The following is a 13843-nucleotide window of genomic DNA, read 5'->3' as shown; positions in this document are numbered from 1 at the left end:
GGCATTGCCCTGAAGCGCCAGACGGCTGGCTGAGAGGAGGCTCTGCCATCTGGGAAGGAGAGAGAAGGCACGCTGAACCTCAGGAACTGTGAAGGTACGGAGAACTGTGTGTGCGAAAAGGTGCTGGCTTAATCCCGGTGTGGAAAGGAAGGGCCGGACCGAGATTGCTGCTGGCTTACTCCCTGCACGCAGAGAGGGCAGGCCTGGCTGAGTTCGCTACTGGCTTACTCCTGGCGCGGAGAGGGTGAACAGCTAACGCGGCTGGCTTTCTTGTCCGAGAGGAAAACAGAATCAGCCTATTGCTCTGATAAATGGCCCCAGACAGGGAGAGGCCAGACTGTCAGGCAGTGGGCAGAGATCTCTTGGAGGTGTGTGAAGCCAGAGGCCATTACTGCGGGACTTGGGGAGGAGCCAAAAGGAAAACAAAGTTTGTCTGCACTAACCCGAGACTTCGCCCTACCTGTGGCTGAGCACAGAAGCTCTCCCAGAGGTTGGCTTTCTCTAAGGAGGGACTTGAAGGAATCCAAAGCTTGTCTGCGTCTTTACCAAAGAGATGCGTGCGTGCCTGCAACCAATCTTCCAAAACTCTCCACGAACAGGACTTTTCTAAGGTGAGACTGACAGGGAACCAAAGATTGTCTGCACCACCCCGAGACCCCGCCCTATTCAAGCAGAGTACGGAAACCCTCCTAGCTGAGACACTGCTGATCCTCACAGCCAATTGGCTTGGAAATCAATGCTTCCCAGTGATACCAACAATAAGCAAGGCTTAACAACTAGACTGCACACACAGCCCACAAAGGGCTACACCAAGACTGTCCACCGCAGGTAACTGGGAAGGCTGTGGTACTGGGCTCTACCAGAACACCTAGCACACAAAGCTATTCCATCAAATCAGGGAAACAACTAAAATGCAGACAAGAAGAAGGACACAAAGGAAGGAGATGGAGGAAAAGAAAAGATTGGACATTGAGTTCAAAACTACAGTTATAAGGTTATTCAACAATATCCTAAAAAAGGCCGATAAAATAAATGAGACCTATGAGGATATGAAAAGGGAGCAACTAGAAATAATAAGGGATCAACAAGAAATGAAGAAAACATTGTCTGAAATAAAAAATATTATACAAAGTCCTAAAAACAGACTGGAAGATTGCAAGAATCAAGACAAAGATTTAGAACACAAAGAGCCAGAGGACACTCCTCTGCAGAAGGGAGAAGATAAGAGAATCCAGAAAGTTGAAGATAGTGTAAGAAACCTCTGGGACAATTTCAAGCGAACCAACATCAGAATTATGGGGATTCCAGAAGAGAGAGAGCAAGATATCAAAAGAGTACTAGAAGAAATAGTGACAGAAAACTTCCCCCACCTGGAGAAAGAAATAGACTTACAAGTCCAGGAAGCCCGCAGAACCCCAAACAAAAGGAATTCAAGGAGGACCACACCAAGACATATCATAATTAAAATTCTAAGAGCAAAAGACAAAGAGAGAATATTAAAAGCAGCAAGAGAAAAGCAGGTAGTGACCTATAAAGGAGCACCCATAAGATTGTCAGCTGATTTCTCAACAGAAACCATGCAGGCCAGATGGGAATGGCAAGAAATATTCAAGGTGATGAATAACAAGAATCTACAGCCAAAAATAATCTACCCAGCAAAGCTATCACTCAGAATCAAAGGACAGATAAAGAGCTTCACAAATAAAAAAAAGCTAAAAGAGTTCATCACCACCAAACCAGAATTATATGAATTGCTGAAGGAGGTTATTTAGGAAGAGGAAGAAGATAAAGATAAAAATTATGATCAACAAATACGTAGCTATAAACAAGTGAATCTAAAAACCAAGGGAATTTAAAAATCTGATGAACAATATTAACTGGTGAATATAATAGAATCAGAGGTATGAAAGGGGAGTGGACTGACGATTCTCAGGGAAAAGGGGAGTGGGGGTGCGGGAAGAGACTGAACAAAAACTGTGCACCTATGGATGAGGACAATGGAGGATTGGGAAAGGACAGAGGGTGGGGTGGGAACCTGGTGAAGGGGAGCAATTGAGGGGGGAAGAGGATCACATTTGTAATAATCTGAACAATAAAGATTTATTAAAAAAAAGTAACTTGGAGAAAAGAAGAGTGACTCTAAATTGACTATATTTCAGTTTCTATGATCAGGTAGAATGAGGTTCATAATAGGAATTAAGTTCATTTATAAAAAAATTTAAGTTATACTTCTGCATGTGCCTAGTGAACTGATACTCATATCCTAGTCCTTTATGCTAAAATTCTACTATGCCAAAACATCTTTCTTTTTCTAAATTTTAATTATTGATCCTTACCCAAGTATATCTTTCCATTGATTTTTAGAGAGTGGAAGGGAGGGGGAGAGACACAGAGAGAAACATTGATGTCTCTCACATTGATTGGTTGCCTCCCTCAAACACTCAGACCAGGCCTGGGGATCAAGCCTGCAATTGACTTACACCCTTGACCTACACCCTTCAGTTCGCACGCTGATACTGTATCCATTGAGCTAAACTGGCTAGGCCCCAAAACATTAACTTTCCTCACATTCCCAACCTGCTTTCTCTGGATTCTAGTTTAGTGAGCTAAATAAGCTAACCATCTCTTTGCCAGCCTTGAAACCTCAGGATCACCCTTTATACCTTGTTCTCATATTATATGGCCATTAAATTTTGTCACTCCCTTTCCTGAAATCCATCTGCCTCTTTTCTTTCTTCTTGGTCCTCATTCTGGTGTTCTGGTTCTAGATTACTAAAATATCATAATGTTGCATAAATATGTTGTGTTTATATAAGACTAGAGGCCTGATGCATGAAATTCGTGCAAGGGGCTTGGCTGGCCCTCACAGACCTGGCTCATCTGGAAGATCATCCAGACAGTCTAATTAGCATATTAGCTCTTTTTTATGTAGGATTGTATTACCTTAGATACAGAAGACATAGCTTCTTTTAAAAACCACAGGAAATTGGAGCAAATATCAATTTTATCTTAGACCACAAAGAACGATTTAACTGATTCCAAAATGCTGTAAGGCAGATCACATTCTCTGGTCTATGATAGCATAATGAACACATATGGAGCTTATATTGGGGTCAGGTGCTGCCACTGGGGATGTGTCCGCAACCAAGGTACATGCCCTTGACCGGAATCGAACCCGGGACCCTTCAGTCTGCAGGCCGACGCTCTATCCACTGAGCCAAACCAGTTACGGCACAGCATGCCTTTTCATTGGTATTTTTGAGCAATGAAATTATATTTGAAACCATACACAGGTTAGGGAGATATAGAAAAGCTTTTGTGTAAAACCTTCCCTTCCGCACCCCCCCCCCCCCCCCCCCCCACTGGTTCAACCAACTGAATAAAATAAAAAATAATTAAAAAAATATATATTTTATTGATTTTTCACAGAGAGGAAGAGAGAGGGATAGAGAGTCAGAAACATTGATGAGAGAGAATCATCAATCAGTTGCCTCTTGCACACCCCCTACTGGGGATGTGCCCACAACCAAGGTACATGCCCTTGACTGGAATCGAACCCGGGACCCTTCAGTCTGCAGGCCGACGCTCTATCCACTGAGCCAAACCGGTCTTAGCTAATTTTTTATTTTTTATTTTATTTTTTGTATCTAAAGTCTTAATGAACATAAATTGTTTCCACATCACAGCTACATGTAATGTGAGAGGAACAAAAAGGAAGCGTGAGCCTTAGATGAACTCAGGAAAACAAATAATATAGAAAAAACAATATAGAAATAATATAGAAAAGACAAAGCAAGGCCACATGAGCATTTGTCTGACAAAGTGGCACAAGTGACCTCGTAGACACTAAGGAAACGAACATGTAGCCTAGGGAACCCCAAAGAAGGCATGAGTAAGAATACCAATTTTGAAAGCTGTAAAGTGCATTCCTATTGATCTTATTTGATTTTTCATAACAGATTTTAAAATAGTTTAATCTTTGGACTTAGATGGACCCACTCCAGTTTAGTAACTTTATTTTAAGAAGCTCCTTTCTATCATGGTTTCCTCTGAGAGGTAGTTTTTCTCACCTCAGTGTTTCAGTGAGTGGAACATGCAGTTACACTATTTGAGCAGATCCTCCCTGGCTGAGACTTTGAAAATAATATGTTGAGCTGAGTCAGGGATGGGGCATAGTTGGAGACTTATGGTATCATTATCAGAGGTCCTGGAAGAAGAAAACCTCACAAACCTCATATTGGTTCTAAGGAGGACCAGTGAGGGAGTTGAAAGCTATGGGAATGACTTTTCATAAGCCTGGGTTCAGGTTTTTTTCCTTCAAAGTTGCTGGGAACAAGATTCCCCCAGCACCCTGAAAACTCATAGTGGAATCTTTGGTGTGTGCTGTGGATGGATGATTGATCCTTTACTTAAACTTGACTGGTTTGAAATATTTAGCATCTCTGATCATGAATCCAAAATTTACTGATTTTTCTCATGTGCCTTGTAGCTCTTAACTTCTTGATCATGAGGAAAAGCGTTGGCAGTATGGTTTGCATTGCTAAGCAATCAAATTTATGAGCATAGAACCCTTAGGGAACACTAAGGGCAGAATGTTCAGTGGTGCTTTGACATTTTCTATAAACATTTGTTTTCCATCCAGATATATCTGGAGATGGGAGGTGAGCTTGGAAGCCTGCCAGGAAAGCCCAAGTACATTATGTGATCCATGGGCTGGCAACCCGGGACATCAAAGGAAGATTCAGAAGAAGGTTCATTGCATTCGGGGAGTGGGTGGGTGGGCACCAGGTGAATGTTGAAAGGTAGCTTATCTCCAGATAGCTAAGGGCCTTGGTTAATTAGAAAAAATACAGCACCTTGACATATGCCTTTCCTTAAAAGAATACAGATTAAAAAAAAATCAGTAATCAAGTTATAGAAGTACAAATTGTCACAGCTGAAGGAGAAAGTTAATTTACCATGAGATAGTAAATTAGACCTAGAAATCATTGGATTTTATTGAACACTAGAGACCAGGTGCATGAATTCATGCACTGGGGGAGGGGAAGTCTGGTCAGCCCACCCCAATGGGGGCCATTGGGCCAGGCTGGTGGGGAGAGGGGGCATGGGAGGTTGTGGGGGAGCTGATAGGGGCCTGATTGGACTGGTTGGCCACTACAGTGTGTATAATAGTGACCAGTTGTTCCACTCATTCTGGTCACTTGGCTTTTATATATATAGACTAGAGACCCAATGCACGAAATTAGTTCAAGAGTAGGCCTTTGCAGCCCTGGCTGCCATGGCCCTGGCAGCACTGGCTTCATTTGGGAGGTTGTTCAGATGGTTATTACACTGTTTGGCTGTTTAGTTGATTTGCATTTATGCTCTTATTATTATTATTATTATTTTAAAAATATATTTTATTGATTTTTTACAGTGAGAAAGGGAGAGGAAGAGAGAATTAGAAACATCGAAGAAAGAGAAACATTGATCAGCTGCCTCCTGTACACCCCCTACTGGGGACATGCCCTCAACCAAGGTACATGCCCTTGACTGGAATTGAACCTAGGACCCTTGAGCCTGCAGGCCGACGCTCTGTCCACTGAGCCACCAGACCAGTTAGGTCTATGCTTTTATTATTATAGATTATTATAGATAGCTCTCCAGAAAGGATTAGGTGCTCTGAAAATACTTTATATTCAAGTGTTCATTATCTGCCTTCCATCCCTGGATTCAGTAGTATTGACAGCTTTTGAGTCTTAAGCTTCAATTATATTTTTTCTTCTTGTTGCTTCAATCTTTGCTAATTCATTATTACCTTATCTTAATTCTATAAACATCCTCAAGTTCCTGCACTTTAGAAACAGAACATAAAATTACCTTCCTTTTCTTTAGTTGACTTTTTACTAGTACATAAAACCCTAACCGTTTCCCTTTCCTCTCAGAAAAATAATAGTATATATTTTGTTTCCAGTTCTTTCCATTCACTTCTTATTCTACAGATTTCTGACATTGTCCCTCATCATCTACTGACTATACATTTGAAAAATCACTAATAACTTTTCCCTATATAAAAACATATATGTATACACACATAGATGCCTACATACATTATGTATGTTTTACTTTTATTCTTGACCCTAAATAACATACCTTTATTTTAAAATTGGAAAACCCATAACATTAATATAATAAATAATAATGGTAGATATAATGCATTAATCTACCACTTAAAATTACTACTGTTTTGGTTTATTTCTTTTCCATTAAAATAGCAGGCAGAAAAAAGTTTAAAAATTATAGACTACTTTAGGCTGCCTATGCTGAATATTTGAATGAAATGGACACTTTTTGGGAACTATAAAGTTGGCCAATATAATAAAATTTCAGGTAGTCGAAGTTCTATCTGTTCACATTCAAAAATTCTAAAGTGAGCTAGATTTTATGCACAAGTTTCAAGAATAAATAATTGCTATTAGAGAATAATTCAGAAGACAGAATAAGCTAAATAGCTACTCAACACATTTTACAAAATTGAATAACTACAACATAGAAATGTCACAAGGGCAATATATTAGTTACATATTATAGCATAACCAAAACCCCCAAAATGTAGTTGCTTAAACCAACAAACATGTATTACCTCACAATTTCTGTGGGTCAGGATCTTGAGTGTGGCTTCACTGGATGCTTTGGCTCAAAGTCTCCCACTTGTTTGCAGACAAAGTTGTCAGCTGGAGCTGCATTCTCAGCTGAAGGCTGGGGAAGGTCTTCCAAACTCACTCACATGGTTGTTGGCAGGCCTCAGTTCCTTGCCATGTGGTTCTCTCTCTAGAACTACAGCATGGCATGGCTGCTGCTTGTCCAAGAGTAAGTGATCCAAGAAAGAATGAAAGAATATACCCCAAATGAAAGCTATTGCCTTTTTAGAACTAATTTTGTAAATGTCACCCTCTTTCACGTGATATACTTTATTGGTTCATTATATCTCAGTCAGTAAGTACAGCCATACTCAGGGGGACAGGTTTGCACATAACTGTGAACCTAGGAGTGGGGATAATTGCGGATTAATTTAGAAGATACCACAGACAGCAAAAGATAAGAAGAGTCAATCTAACCTATGAATGTAGATATAAATGCTGCATAAATTATTATAAAATTTCAAAGTAAATGATGAGTACATCATGAGCAAACAGTAATTATCTGGTAATAAAAGGCTGGGTCAACATTTAATGCATAAAATTATTCCCCTTTTTGATTACTTAATAAGTGCTTGGTATTCTCATAAGTCTTGGAAATACAGTAGTGGACCAGATAAACAAAATTCCTGACTTTATCTTGGACTTTATTACAAAAATATTTTGTAACTAAGGGCCCAGTGCATGAATTTGTGCACCTTAAAAATAACTGTGGGCCATGAGGCTGCGGTAGGAATAGGGATGGGTCTTGGCCCATCCTCCATGCCCCCACCGGGCCCCTCCCACTGCGGCCCCAAGTCCCCTGTCTGCCAGCAGCACTGCTTCTATCACTGCTGCTTCCATGCGCTGACAGCTCTGGCCCCACATGCACCCTTTGACAGTGCAGAGTGACTGGTGCCGGGACAAGCAACAGGTGCAAGCAGATGCTGTTGCCCCGATAGCCCCTCAGGAGCAGGGGAAGGTGGAGAAGCCTTCAGGGGTGATCAAAGCTAGCAGCTGCTGTTCACACCTGCTGATGGCACCAAGCGAATGGGACTGGTGCTGGGCACCGGCAGCAGGTGTGAGCAGCAGCTCCAGCACTGGCTGCAGGTGCGAGTGAAGCCAGCACTGGCAGTGGGTGGGAGTGCCAGGAGGGACCGTGGCAGGTGTGAGCTAAGTATTTTCAGTAACCACCAGAGACTCACCCTGATGACAGCGATTGTTGCCCTGCTTTGGTCTGGCACTCCTGCTCACCTGCTCCACCATGGCTGATGACTGCCGTGTTTCACACACGCCCCTGGTGGTCAGTGCACATCATAGCGACTGGTTGTTCTATTGTTGTGATTATTTTGCCATTTGGTCTATTTGCATACTAGCCTTTTATTATATTGGATGATACAGAGTACTTTACACACAATAATTTTGGAAAAGATACCTGTGTGATAACAGTAAAATTGGATAGTTTTCACAAATTAGACATACTGGTAACAAGTGGTTATTGTATTGTCTTTAGTTTCATCTTTGATGCAAAGTATCTTTGACAAGAATTCTAGTGGTAGTAGTTTTTTAAGGAGGTGATCCAAATATACATCAGAAGAGTGGGAAAATGAGACAAGGAAGAGAAGGGGGAAAAAAAAAGGATGAATTTGAAGACAGTTACCATTTTGGGCTACTGTCTATCATTTCCATGGTGAACTCAGTGCAAACCAATCCCTATTATTTTTATATATTATAAGCATAATTTTAAAATCCTTAATAAATTGTTATTCCTGGGCAACTATACCTGTCTTAAATTAATAGCCTGCTTCATCTACTTTACTTGCAGTTGGAGAAATAACTTTAAAATTTCTTTGTCTTTTCCAAAGACTTAACAAACACTCAAGGATTATATACAAATACAGAAAGACCAAACAACAAGTGAAAAATATAACTCAAAATGATGTCTGCATATTGACAGCGCGTTGGTATACAAACTCTGATACTAGAGGGTTTTCAGTTGGTGAAGGCAGTGGTTTCCAAGAAACTTACTTAATCAGACCTCTAGAGGGCACTAGAAACCTTTGTTTTAAATAAAGTTCCCAGCTGAATCTAGGTTTTGATTAAAACTGGTTTGGGGAAGCATTAACCTTCATTGTGTGTCAGATGACATACACAACAAAATTAAACTATAATTCATGTAGTTGAACAAAAATAATTTCCTTCTATAAACTGCTAATAGATACCTAAGTATAATATGATTTTTAAGATAAAATCACATGCATTCAGTTTATGTATAAAGTATACTAATCAAAAGCTATGCAACAAGGAACATTAATAGCAAATCCAAATCCAAATAAAGCCAGTCTTTTGAATTCCACGTTTCATCGAACATCAAAATCCACCAATCTTTTAGAACTTCTCCTGTATATTATTCTGTATCCAGGTTCTCTGTATCATTGGATCCCTGGATTTATTTCATTTCTGAGTGATATTGTCCACAGATATATGTCATTGGCTGCTGCTTTCCAGTTGAACATCCTTCTGGGTGTCCATTGTTAATCCTCACGTAACACAGAAAAAATATCTCACCCTGCACTTCCAAACAGATTCTGGCTCATTGCTGTGTCGAAAAATGATCTCCTCACCACATTTATTATATAAGTACAATTTCAAATATTCTCATCATGACCTTTTGCAAATTCATGCAATTCCACACAATAAAGACTGCAAAGATAAATCAGGTATTTTAATGTAGTATGGAAAATCCAATGACATTTTCTGATCTTGTTTGTGTTCTGAATGGTGGATGCCAAAAGATATGTATCTTGTAATCTAATATTTAGATTACTTTAAAAAATATATTTTATTGATTTTTTACAGAGAGGAAGAGAGAAAGATAGAGAGTTAGAAACATTGATGAGAGAGAGACATCAATCAGCTGCTTCCTACACACCCCATGTTGGGAATGTGCCCGCAACCAAGGTACATGCTCTTGACCGGAATCAAACCTGGGACCTGTCAATCCACAGGCTGACGCTCTATCCACTGAGCCAAACTGGTCTCGGCTGTATTTAAGTTACTTTACATGTTGCTCAAATCTCATGGACATTGAGGTAATGAAAACCTTCCATCAGATAATTTTTATATGGAGTCCATAATAAGCAAACTATATAACAGCCTATAGCTCACAGCAAACAGAAAAAAACTTTTCTTTGTTATGTCAGTTGGTTAGTTAAGGAAACCGGGTTGATATTATTTATTTATTTTCACCTTTATCTCACTAATTTTGACATGCTACAGTAAATTATCACGGTCAATTTTTTGTGTTTTCTGAAGATTGCCTAGCTTTCTATACACACAAAACATTAGTCAATTCAGATTAGTGATTTGTGTATTTGGTTAAATTGGAATAAATATTTGCACTGTGACAATTTTTGTTTTTCTAAAACCTTTCATATTGAACAATACTGTCTGTTTTAAAAGGGGACATAGCTTTAGCTGTCTTTATTTCTACTATGTCAAAATCATCGCTGCTAGGGTTAGACAGATCACCAGTTCATTTTATGTGTCAGAATGATTCATTGTGAAGATTTTTTAAAAAAATATATTTTATTGATTTTTTACAGAGAGGAGGAGAGAGGGATAGAGAGCTAGAAACGTCGATGAGAGAGAAACATCGACCAGCAGCCTCTTGCACACCCCTACCGGGGATGTGCCCACAACCAAGGTACATGCCCTTGACCGGAATCGAACCTGGGACCTTTCAGTCCGCAGACCGACGCTCTACCACTGAGCCAAACCGGTTTCAGCTCATTGTGAAGATTTGGTGCTATATGGAACATAGAGTTGGAGTTCTAATTTTGTTAAAAACGTGTGTCATCCTGGTGGATGTTGCTCAGTGGTTAGAATACCAGCCCGCTCACTGACGAGCCCCAGGTTTGATTCCTGGTCAAGGGCCAGTACCTGGATTGCAGATTTGATCCCCAGGTCAGGCTAGGGCATATGTGGGAGCAACCAATCTCTCTCTCTCTCTCTCTCTCTCTTTCTCTCTCTCTCTTTCTCTTGCTCTCTCTTGCTCTTTCTCCCACTCTCTCTAAAAATCAACGGGAAAAATATCTGCCAACATGCTGAAATCACAGCACTCACATATTTACATATAATGCAAAACACTGAAAAGATGGGCCTTAATATATTCTGTTTCAGAAATTCTTGGACTCATGGTAGACACTATTTTACAGTACCATTTTTCTTTTGTTATATGCAAGGAAGAATGACCTAAACATGAGTCCCATTTCATATCTAATTTTATAGACTATAATCATGTTTGCTTTATAAAGACACATAATATTAAAAAAATATGCCACCAAATTAAAAAAAGTTATGGAAGCTGATAATGTTCAAATGTATGAATCAAATAATACTTACTATATAATGGCATAAAAATGTAATAAAAAAGGAACTAAAGATGTTTTTCCCCCCCTTAAATCAGACTCACTAAAGTTACCCAAATGATTATAGGGGTAATGTTATTATCAAAGTATGTGTGAACATAGGAAGTCAAGTTTCTTGGGAAAACAAAAGTAGACAGACACAAATTAGTTCTAATGAGTAAAAAAGTAACTCAATGCAAGTGGACTTCACAAAACTGAGGATGTAACTTTGTCATCCAGACCAGAAGATTTAATTTTTACCTAAGCTATGTATTAGGGTTCCCTAGAGAAACAGACCAATAGGCTGTATGTAAGGACAGATAGAGATTTACTGTAAGGAATTGGCACACACCACCATGGACGAGGGCAAGTCCCAAGAACTGCCACACGAGTTGGCAAGCTGGAGACCCAGGAAAAATGAATGATGTATAATTCCAGTCCAAGTCCAAAACCTTAGAAACAGGAGAACCAGGTGTAGTTCCTGTTCAAAGGCCAGCAGACTTGAGAGCTAGGAAGAGCTGTTGTTTCAATTTGAGTTTAAAGAAAAAAAGAAAAAAAAGAAAAGAAAAGAAAAAAGAAAACAAATCTGATGTCCCATTTTGAAAGCAGTAAAACAGGGAGAATTCCCTCTTATTTGGGAGTCATCCTGTTTTGTTCTGTTTAGGCTTTCGACTGATTGGATGAGGCCTATCCATATTAATCTGCTTTACTCAGTCTACTCATTCAAATGTGAAATTCATCCAGAAAAACTCAGAATAATGTTTGACCAAATATGTTAGCACCTTGTGGTCCAGGTAGGTTGCTACATAAAATTAACCATACAATATAGTGAACATTTATTATTTATACACTAAAAAGGAATAATGTATTTAAGACAAAAGTATTTTTTCTTTTTAATATATTTTATTGATTTCAGAGAGGAAGAGAGAGGGAAAGAGGGATAGAAGCATCAATGATGAGGATCATTAATCAGCTGCCTCGTGCTCACCCCCCAACTGGGGTTTGAGCCCACAACTTGGGTATATGCCCTGATTAGGAATCGAACTGTGGCCTCCTGGTTTATAGGTTGACACTCAACCACTGAGCCAAAAATATTTGTTCAAATGGACTTTCCTAATATTTCACCTACAAAAATAATGCCTGATATTTGCTAGACATTTAGTTATAAGAAGTATTCATGGATCATTGCAGTGCAACTAAATGTCAAGTCTTATATTTCGAGGCCTGACAGGTAAAGCCTTTGAAATTGTCTACTTTCAGGCCTAAAAAATCACATGTAGTATTTTGGCCAGGAGCTGGATCGATTCCTCACTAAGGAGTTTATAAAAAGAAGGAAGAGTAGTCTATGTGCTAGAATTTCTGATTAAAGGTGAAAAAGTCACATATTGTGAATAGTTACTTTACAGTGTAGGAAAGAAAGGATAGATGATTAGGCCAGATTAGGTCAGAACAGTCAAAGAATAGGTCAAAGTCAAATGTTTCTTCTCAAACTGCTGAGAAGGTCTCTTATGGGAACACCGTTGATGTTTTCAACTCCTGTGTGGACAGGAGTGAGGGTTCAGGATAATCTGGATGCAAGGTCGTTTGGAGATTGTATTTCTTTGTGGCCATCAGTGAGAGTGCAGAGTCTGGGAGCCAGAAGTGGTAAAGGGGGACTGTGTGCCAGATTGTCTATGTTTCATCCCTGACTGGTGCAGACCGACTCCACTGTGCGCAGGAGTCTGACGAAGACCAGGGAGGGAAGGGGCTGCAAAAGAAGTGCCTCTACAGGAGTGTTCCCTTCCTTGTCTTATTGCCAATGAGGATGAGGCCTTCAGGAACACCATCTTCGAGGTAGAGGTTGAGAGAAGATTGACAGGTAGCTGAACATCAACTGGAAAACCCAGTCACCAGTTGGGACTCAGTGACCATGTTTCTTCCCCCATTGGGCCCTGTCTTTCTATAATAGGATGTTGCCTTAGAGCACATGTGTCAAACACAAAGCCCTTGGGCCAAATCCGTCCCGCCAGGCCTTGCAATGTGGCCCGCACCGCTCTGTCATCACTGCACTCCGCTGTGTTTCCATCACAATGACAGTTTATGACTGTTCAGTAAATCATTCGGCCCGCGATTTAGGCTGGATTTTAGATTTTGGCCCCTTCTCTGATTGAGTTCGACACCCCTACTTAGAGCAAGAACAGGCCCCGCAGTCTGCCTTAAGAATGTGAGAGGGTTGTTTGCTGAATTCTGCAGGCATCTCCAGAGGCCAAAGAGCAAGCAAACATTCTCAGACCTCTTCCCCTTCAACCCAATCCTGCCTCTCACCCAGCATCTAGGGAGATGGGTGCTATCTGGGAAGAAAGCACATGGATAAAACATATGAAAGGGAGGTAGGGACTGCCTATGTTCCTTTTTGTTTTTCATTGCTAAAATTGCACTGTTCATTGCAATGTAAAATGTATCCTGAAGGTGGAGAGGAGTGTTTAATACACAATGCTGGTGCATCTTCTTGTTTCTTGTATCTTCTCTCCCTCCTCTTCCCCACCCCCTGTTTGTGGCAGGAGACTGATAATTCTGCTCCTGATCTTCCCATCTGGTATCTTGTTTTCTCATCAAGTTTGATTATATTTTCTATTCTTACTATCTCTCCATTGGTGAGATTCTGGTGAAGGTCTCTGCAGCTGTCTCATTCCTTCCCAATGGCAGTGACATAAAATGAGTCTCTAAGCAGCGTTGAAAGCTCAGCTACCCTCTGAATTTAGGGTACAGATTCCTGTCCACTTCTTGTCATGGATTAGC

At 40.2% G+C, this 13843-nt stretch overlaps 1 pseudogene; it reads right to left on the bottom strand.

The window, feature by feature from the left end:
* Positions 1-9016: 9016 nt before the first annotated feature.
* LOC118711141 lies at positions 9017-9188 on the bottom strand (annotated as a pseudogene).
* Positions 9189-13843: the final 4655 nt, after the last annotated feature.

This window comes from Pipistrellus kuhlii, unplaced genomic scaffold, assembly GCF_014108245.1.
Source record: "Pipistrellus kuhlii isolate mPipKuh1 unplaced genomic scaffold, mPipKuh1.p scaffold_m20_p_8, whole genome shotgun sequence".
NCBI classification, from domain to species: Eukaryota; Metazoa; Chordata; class Mammalia; order Chiroptera; family Vespertilionidae; genus Pipistrellus; species Pipistrellus kuhlii.
This window is presented reverse-complemented; position numbering and strand designations above follow the sequence as displayed.